Raw genomic sequence first — 8,186 nt, forward strand, 5'->3', positions numbered from 1 at the left:
TTACTTGGGATCAGGACCAAGGACGATCAAAAGTAAATTACTCAACTTGGAAGGAGGCTAAGATGGCTTTGAGGTCCAGTCCAAAGGAGGAGGATTTAGAAAGTGAACAATAGGAGAAGATGAGAGGTTTAAAAGATTAAAAGCACCAAAGATCTCAAGATAATGGAATTCCATAAAAAAAACCTGGGAGTACAAACAAATTCATCAACAGAAAAGACACTAAATTAAAAGGGATGATGAACTTAACAAAATTACCAAAAGATTACAAATGTCTTAAAATAAGGATTGCATATTTAGGAAAATTGAACTAAAATCAGATAAAACATAAAACCCAATGATTCCCAAGAAAGCCCGGAGCACAGGAGGATTTCTCAGAATGGGTTAAAAGAAAAGTCAGAATCTTGAGAGAAGTCAGAAGGAAACAAATGGTAAAATTTTGGATCTATACTGAAGAAGTAGCTAGTAGAAGAGAGAGAAAGAGAGAGAGAGAGAGAGAGAGAGAGAGAGAGAGAGAGAGAGAGAGAGAGAGAGAGAGAGAGAGAGAGAGAGACACAGAGAGAGAGAGAGACACAGAGAGAGAGAGAGAGAGAGAGAGAGAGAGAGAGAGAGAGAAAAGAGAGAGAGAGAGACAGAGAGAGACAGAGAGAGAGACAGAGAGAGACAGAGAGAGAGAGAGAGAGAGAGAGAGAGAGAGAGAGAGAGAGAGAGAGAGAGAGAGAGAGAAGAGAGAGGAGAGAAAACAAACAAACTTGTATCTCTGGTGATAAATCCCTCTAAATAAATGAAAGATCAATTAATTAGCAATTATTAATTAATGAATGACTATCTGATAAAAGAGAAACAAAAAGCAACAACATTTAAATAACACATGATCTCTCTACAACCTTGAAACATTGATTCAAAGACAATATAAGGATCTTAGATCTTCAGAAGAACATGAGTCAAAAAATCTGAATATCCTAGTCTAAGAAATAGAATCAGATGGATCACTCCTAGGGAGAACAAACAAAACAAAACAAAACAAAACAAACAAAAAACCTCTGCTTTAAACTAAAGGGTCTCTTATTCTATAGGAAACTCCTTTTAATAGAAATGGCTTCCCAGGAACACATCTCCTTCCCCTCCACCTTCGTTTTATTTGTCCTTTCTCAAAGAGAACAATGACAATAGAAGAGTGATATCTTGATTTTTGAGTGAATGGGAATGAGACATAGCTCAACAGCCCCACTCTCCAGTGGCAAGACAAAAGTCAAGGCAAGTGGTGATGGCCCAGGATGTTTAAGAGTGGGAATTCAGTGAGGATTGCCCCTTGGAGAGGGGGAAAGACAGCGGAGGATCTTATACTAATCCTCATGCTTTCCATTCTCCGACAAAAGCTTTACAGTATAGATGATGTCATATGCCATAGATCATGCTGTAGAATGAATACTTCCCCCTGCCCTATCTTTCTCCCTCTTCCCTGCTTCCTTCCACAGTCTAGCTTTACAAAATTTGAGTGCAGTTAAAATTGTGCTTTTGGCTCTACATAAAAATCTTACACCTAACAAGTTACCCCAACAGCAGCTTTTCCATTCATCTCTCCAACCTCTTTCTCACTCCCTTCTCTCAAACTCATTCAGGAAGCTGATGCTTCAAAGTAAGGGGGGGCAGATCCTAAGTGACAGAACTATTTTCACAGAGATCATAAATGCATTGTCAGTTGACAGCTTTATGTATCAAGTCACTATCCCTGTGATCGATCCCCTAGGGCCTAATAAATGTTTGTTGATTGATTGATGAGTCTCATTGCAATGCTCATCAATTCTTCCTCACTCCCCAGAACATTTCTCTTCCATTTTCTCTTCCTATACTCCTCACCAAATCCCTGAGGATGCAAAGAACTTCTAGGAAGAAGTAGGTAGTTTAGAAAAGGACCCTTTGGAGTTTGCCTCCCTAAAAAGTTGCCTTTTGAATTATGTCTTGGAATCTGCTTCCCAGTAGTAGGTGCTCACAGCAGCAGAGAAGGCTTGGTAGTGCTGAATGCCATGAAATAGAGATAATACAGGCAGAGGGGATGGACTGCAGGCAATAATGTTTGTCAGTTTTGCAACTGAGCAAGGGGCAGCCCTAGAAGCACAGAGAGCAAGTGAACAAGTAAGAGGGACCCAGCTGGGTTAGTTCCCTCTTTAATCATAAAAAAACCATTGAAGCTCTAAGGAGTTTCTGGAGGATAGTAAGAAAAAAGCAATTATTTGTCAATGTATATCCTTATTGTTTTTTTCCTTTCAGAGAGACTTCATTTTAGGTCTATGTAGTATACAGACTCAACTTTCAATGATACCATCCTCACCAATATTATTTTAACATAACTACCGAGGGAAAATCTTAGTCATTCAGCAATTATATTTTTACCCTATTGGTCTGAATATAGGTTGCCTCTAAATATAAGACATGTCCATAAAATCATTTCTATTTGAATGGAAATAAAAAAAGTCATCTACTTGCAGTCAACTCAACCAGTACTTAATAAACACCTACAATTAGCCAGAAATGGTTATTAGGCAATGGTGCCAAAAAAAGAACAAAATAAGCAAAAAAGCAAAACAAAACAAATTCAAAAAACAAACCCAACACCTGATTGTTGTCTAATGGGAGAAGGGAAGACAACATGCAAACAATTACTGTAAACAAGATATAGACAAAATAAACTGAGGGAAAACTCGGAGGAATAGCCTAAAATGAACAATTCTGGGTCTTAAATATTTAAATGTTTTTATGATGTAATTAGTGTGAAGAGCCCCTTCAACTGTGCTGATCACAACATATCTGCAACTTCTTATCATATGGGAATCTTCTTTGTGTCTTCCTCTAAATAGTGCACAAGATGGAGTCATTCTGAACAGTTCTTCCTGGCCTCCTGTAAGTTTGTTCCAAGGAGTGCGTGGGCCTCCAGATATAGAATATAAAAGAATATTTATTTGAAAGAAAAAAATATATATAAGCACACAAAATGACTCTTCAACCTTCCTCTAGATATTCTAGCTTTGAATGGGTACCAATGGAGTGTTTGAGAAGTTGTTCCTCAGTCTCACCATATGATACCTCTTCAGTTTTATACAAGCCTGTATAGAAGCATGTGGCCTATATTAAGACCAATGGGGTTTATAATATTTTATTATTTGTTCTTATAGCAATCACAGTGGGTAGAAATTTGGTCTGAGTCAGGAGGACCTTATTCCTTGTCTTTATTTCTGGCACATATTGGTTTTGTGATTCCATGCAGTGCCACAGGCAACTTTTTAAAACTATAGGCTACAGAGCAATTTCTAGCCCTGAATTGGTGGAAGGAATTTCTCATTAGGAGCTCCTGTTATTAGTTGAAGTCACAGGTCTATCTCTCTATCAACAATCAACAAGTATTTATGAAGAATCCACTGTGTAGCAGGCACAGTACTAAATGCTGGGGATATAAAGGGAAAAATAAAAAAGTTCCTGTCCTTAATGGGCTTACATTCAATTAGGGAAGAAAATATGTGCATAAATTAATACACTGTGTCCTAAAAGTCTTACTGTAATTTTAAGCTATAAAGCTTATTATTAAAATAAAAAAAAGATTAAAGTATATAAAAGCTTAGAACTGAAGTTGTTTGTCCTTCATTCTTGCAGAGGACCATTACATCAGGAAGTTGATGCCATGACATGCAAGTGAATTGGATTTAAATGAGGGACAGCTCTGCAAGGTCACCTGCCTCACTTTCTCCCCAGAGCCATCTAGGTCCAGTGGCAAGATATGAATCAAAATGACTGGAGAAGGTTCTGCATGCAATGAGGGACCTTGGCCTTTTTAAGCTAAGTTCTACAACAGTTCTTAGTTTGACTAAGATTGAACCCATTCAGTGATTAAGGCTAGTCCTTCCCCACCTCTCATCCCCCTTAATCGAAACAAATCAAATAAACAAATAAATTTGGGAGGGAAGAGACGCCTCAGAGTTTCTGGCCAATGCAGAAATGATTGCTATTTACATTCAATCTGAGTCACTGAGTTCCCAAACAATGACCAAATGGGGCTTAACTAGGACCTATAGGTGGTCAATGAGAATCAGATTGGTTTTGATTTAAGACATGGTCCTTTAGAAAGAAATCTAGCAATAAACCCCAAGATACCTTAGGAGGGTTCAGAGGTCCAAAAGGAAAAAAAAATGTTTTTAAGAGCATATGTAGTTAAGGGTATGATATCCTATGTGAACAGGAAGAAAGGGAAGGAAGGAAAGAGGAAAGGAGAGAAGGAAGAACTGAAGGAACAAAGATTTTGGAATACCCAGTATATACAACATAAAATTCTGTATTTAAGAAATGGATGAGTGTAAAAGGAAATGGGTAATCATATCATAAAAGCAACATTTTAGCAGTGCACAATCCATATGTTTTATTAGGAGGACTTGAAATGCTAAAAGAAAGCAGAGAGGGATCCCAGCACATTGGGTGGCCCTCTGTGGCAAATTTACAGGGTCCTGGATGGGTAGGCTTGGATGTGCCTTGTGTGTCATTGGAAGTAATACTCATTCTGATGAGACCACAGGTGTATGTGATTATACTGAGTATACATACAAAACATCATCCATTATTATATATCTTTCATCCCCTGAACAATGTGCTATACATAGTAAATTGTTAATACATAATTGATGAACAAATGAATGGAGTAATTGTACATTAACACACACACACACACACACACACACACACACACACACACACACACACAGCCAGGATATCTACTTTTAGCAGATGGCCTCCACATTCTCATCTTCTAATATAAAAGGCAACCTATGACCTTGCCATGGCTGTTAGGAAAACTCCAGTTCTTATCAGAGGCAATGAAAAAGGGAAACCCATTTCCAGGAAGCAATATTCACCACTCCTACCTATATATAATGAGAAACAATGGGACTTGGAAATCTAAAGTTTGCTAACTCTTCCCTTCATGCATTAAAATGCAAAGTCCTTTTGATGGGTGTTTATTTCATTCTTTGTACCTGGATGCCAGTGCCAGGCACATAGTCGTGGCTTAATAAATACTTGATGATGGATGGATGGATGGATAGATGGATTTCAGTATAATCAGAGTAGTTGATCATTTTCTTTCCAAAATCCAAACAGCTGAATCCAGGTAACAAAAATACTCCTGAAGGTCTTTCTACATACTTTTGGAAATGGTGGAGAGGAAAGAAATGAATGAGTAGGTATAGTTTCGTGTAAGAACTGAGGATGAAGGAAGAAGCTGAAGATTGGAAAATACTATATTTCTGGCAAAACGACGTGCAAGGCTTCTCAATTTCATCTCTCAGAAAGGAGTAGCTTACCGGAACAACAATCGTCCCAGAGGCAAAGCCCAGCAGCAGCTTTCGGTCAGAATATCACCCTATCCATTAACATACTATATCACACTGGCCTGACTCCCAATTTGAACAACAGTGGGAGTCTCTGACTTTAAAATTTCTAAAATGCTTAGTGTCCTCTGATAGACAGCATAACTTCTAGAAGAGAGAACAATATATTGCCTTGCCCCTCATTCCAAATTCCCCTTTTAGGTTCAAAAAGTATCCTTAGTAAGCCCAAGGAGTTCCCACTTTCGGGCACTGCGGGAGTCCGATGAGCTGGATTCTAATTCCGCTTCTTAAACCTATATCTGTGAACTTGGGGAACTCTTTAGTCTCACCGTCTCGGTTTCCTTATCAGTAAAACAAGCGGGAGTGGGGGTGGATGGGGGTGGATCTGACGGCGACTGAAGTCCCCGGCAGCTTCAGCTTTGGGGTCTTATAAATTCCTATAGAGAACTCTGCTCGCCCCAGCTCCCGTAAAGTAGGAGGCGGGGGCCCAAACACAGAACGTTCCCCCTTTATTCCCACAGATCACAGACTGGATGGAGGCTGGAACTGGAGCGGCGGGCAGTCTTAAAACAGACAATTCTGCAAAGAATGGCAGTGACAACCCGCACGCTACCTGTCACAGCCCACGAGCGTGGTTGGCTCAACGTGCCAATGACTACCGGTGTCCACCCTTAGGCAGTGATCGCGGCTTGGGCCGTTCCCTAGTTCCCTCCTGCCGTAGTACCGAAGGGACAGACCCTCGCCCTACCCCGAGGTGAACTCTACTGAGTCAGGCTCTCGGTACCACAGCGCTAACCGCCTGGAGATGACGGGCCCTGCTCCGCAGCCTCCCCTCCACACGTGGAGGAGCCGGGACTCGAATCCACGGCGCGCACTCACCTCTCAGATCCCGGGCCAGCGCCGAGGCTAGGTGACTGTGGTGGTGGTAGAGGTGTTGTGGTCTCGGGGGAGGACCAGGAGGATGAAGCCTGAGAAACTAGGCGGAGGGAGTTGCAGACAGCGACCTCGGCTCTCCCGGCTAAGCTCTTACAAATTCAGCTCTTCTTTCTCCTCCCCTCCTCGGCGGTTGCCACCGCCTCCTTCTCCCTCCTGGGCCACCCTTTCAACCCCGCCTCCATCCCCCCGCCTGGCCCTTTTCATTCTGTGTTCTGCCAGATTACCCTTTTTCTATCTCCTCGACCCCTCTTTCCATCTTCCCCTTTTCCATTTTGTGCCTCTTCTGCCGGGATTTTCTGACCCTGAAGTGTCCAGTAGTTTAACTTTCTGTATCCTAAAGAGGAATACCGGGGATTTCCCAACAGTTGAAATAGTTACTGAAAAGGTGGGGGAAGGGGGCGTTATTTATGTTGAAACCACCCGAGATTGAGAAGTGACTGACTTAATATTCCTCTCCCGACTTTCTAAGCTTTATCCTGGACAGCTTCTATTAACCTTTAAGGCAGCATAGGGGTCGGGCCTGAAATCAGGAAGACCCGAATTCAAGTCCAACCTCAGACCCTAGAAAGTTACTTAACTCTGCTTGCCTTGCTTTTCCCATCTTGAAAGTGAATTGGAGAAGAAAAGAGCAAACCACTTTAGTATCTTGGCCAAGAAAATCCCAAATGGGGTCAACAAAAAGTTGGATAGGGACAAATCAACCAAATAACAACAAATTCTCTTTTTACTTATGTTTTGCAGTGCATTTAGGTTTACTATTACTGAGTACTCATGATTCCAAAATAAAGAGGGTTCTCTTTCTGAACTCGATTGGGAGGAGGTGACAGGGTAGAATTTTGACTTCACTTCATCTTTCTAACACCTTGACTCCTATTCATCCCCAGAGACAGTGGATTTATGGAGGCAACACAAGTCAGTGGAGAGTCCTGGGTTGGGAGTTAAAGAATATGGGTTCAGATTCTGCCTCAGATAATGACTAAATGATGTCGGTCAAGTCTATGGACCTCCCTGAAACTCCCTCCCAGAAAAATGAGGAAGCATAATGGAATGCAATTAGCTTCTGAGGCTCTTTACTAAATCTATTCTCTCATGATCTTAGTTTCATAAAGTAATTGGGAATTGGAACACTTATCCAGAGTTTATTGATACCTTGCTCTCTTTATTGACATTTAATTGTCTAGTCAGAAACAATTATCTTATATGACGTGGCTAGGTGTGCAGTGGTGAGTGCTGGACCTGGAGTCAAGAAGACCGCCTGTGGAGTCAAGAAGACCTGCGTTAGCATCCTGGGTGCCTTGGAATCAGCCAGAGTCAGGATAAGCAAAAGTCTTTATTCTTGGTCTTTAGCGGTAGAAGTGAAGAGAGTGGACTGGTGGGATCTCTGCAACTTGACCATCTTGTCTCTCTCGCAGAAGTGACCCTGGCTAGTCTCACTGCACCTCCTAGTCCCTCCCTCAATTCTCTGTATACACCAAACGATTGGGCCAGCACAGGATAGTGGGAGGGGTCATTTTCCAAGCATATTCTTATAGAGTACAGTCCAAACAGTAATCAACCTCAAGTGCTCTATTGTTTGACCCCAGTGCATTGACTCAAGAGTTTCAGCCCTTTACAACTTCCCAATAAAGAAGATCTTTTAGGCCTGCCTCTGACTATGTACTGGTTGTGAGTCCCAGGACAGGTCACCTCAGGGCCCCGATACTCTAAGACTATGAGTTTCAGAACATTTGTTCATCTATCTCGATAAAGAGGGTTTCCTCACCTGGAGTATCCTGCATAGAACTTGACTATCTTATCTCTTAGGACTCAACTGGTTCAAGTGATGTAAGAAATCCTCATGTAAAGTACGTAAAAGGTGAATATGGGTCCACTTTAACTTCC

General features: G+C 41.4%; 1 protein-coding gene across 2 annotated transcripts in view; it reads right to left on the minus strand.

Annotated features, from left to right (window-relative positions):
- The window catches only part of GPR156 (G protein-coupled receptor 156), a 109,564-nt gene extending 103,157 nt beyond the window's left edge, over positions 1-6,407 (minus strand). For both annotated transcript variants that reach the window (XM_074301334.1, XM_074301333.1), the window contains exon 1: positions 6,249-6,407. The gene's annotated coding sequence lies outside the window, so the exon portion shown is untranslated. The remainder of the gene's footprint in view (positions 1-6,248) is intronic.
- Positions 6,408-8,186: the final 1,779 nt, after the last annotated feature.

The sequence above is a fragment of the Sminthopsis crassicaudata genome, chromosome 3, assembly GCF_048593235.1.
Source record: "Sminthopsis crassicaudata isolate SCR6 chromosome 3, ASM4859323v1, whole genome shotgun sequence".
NCBI classification, from domain to species: domain Eukaryota; kingdom Metazoa; phylum Chordata; class Mammalia; order Dasyuromorphia; family Dasyuridae; genus Sminthopsis; species Sminthopsis crassicaudata.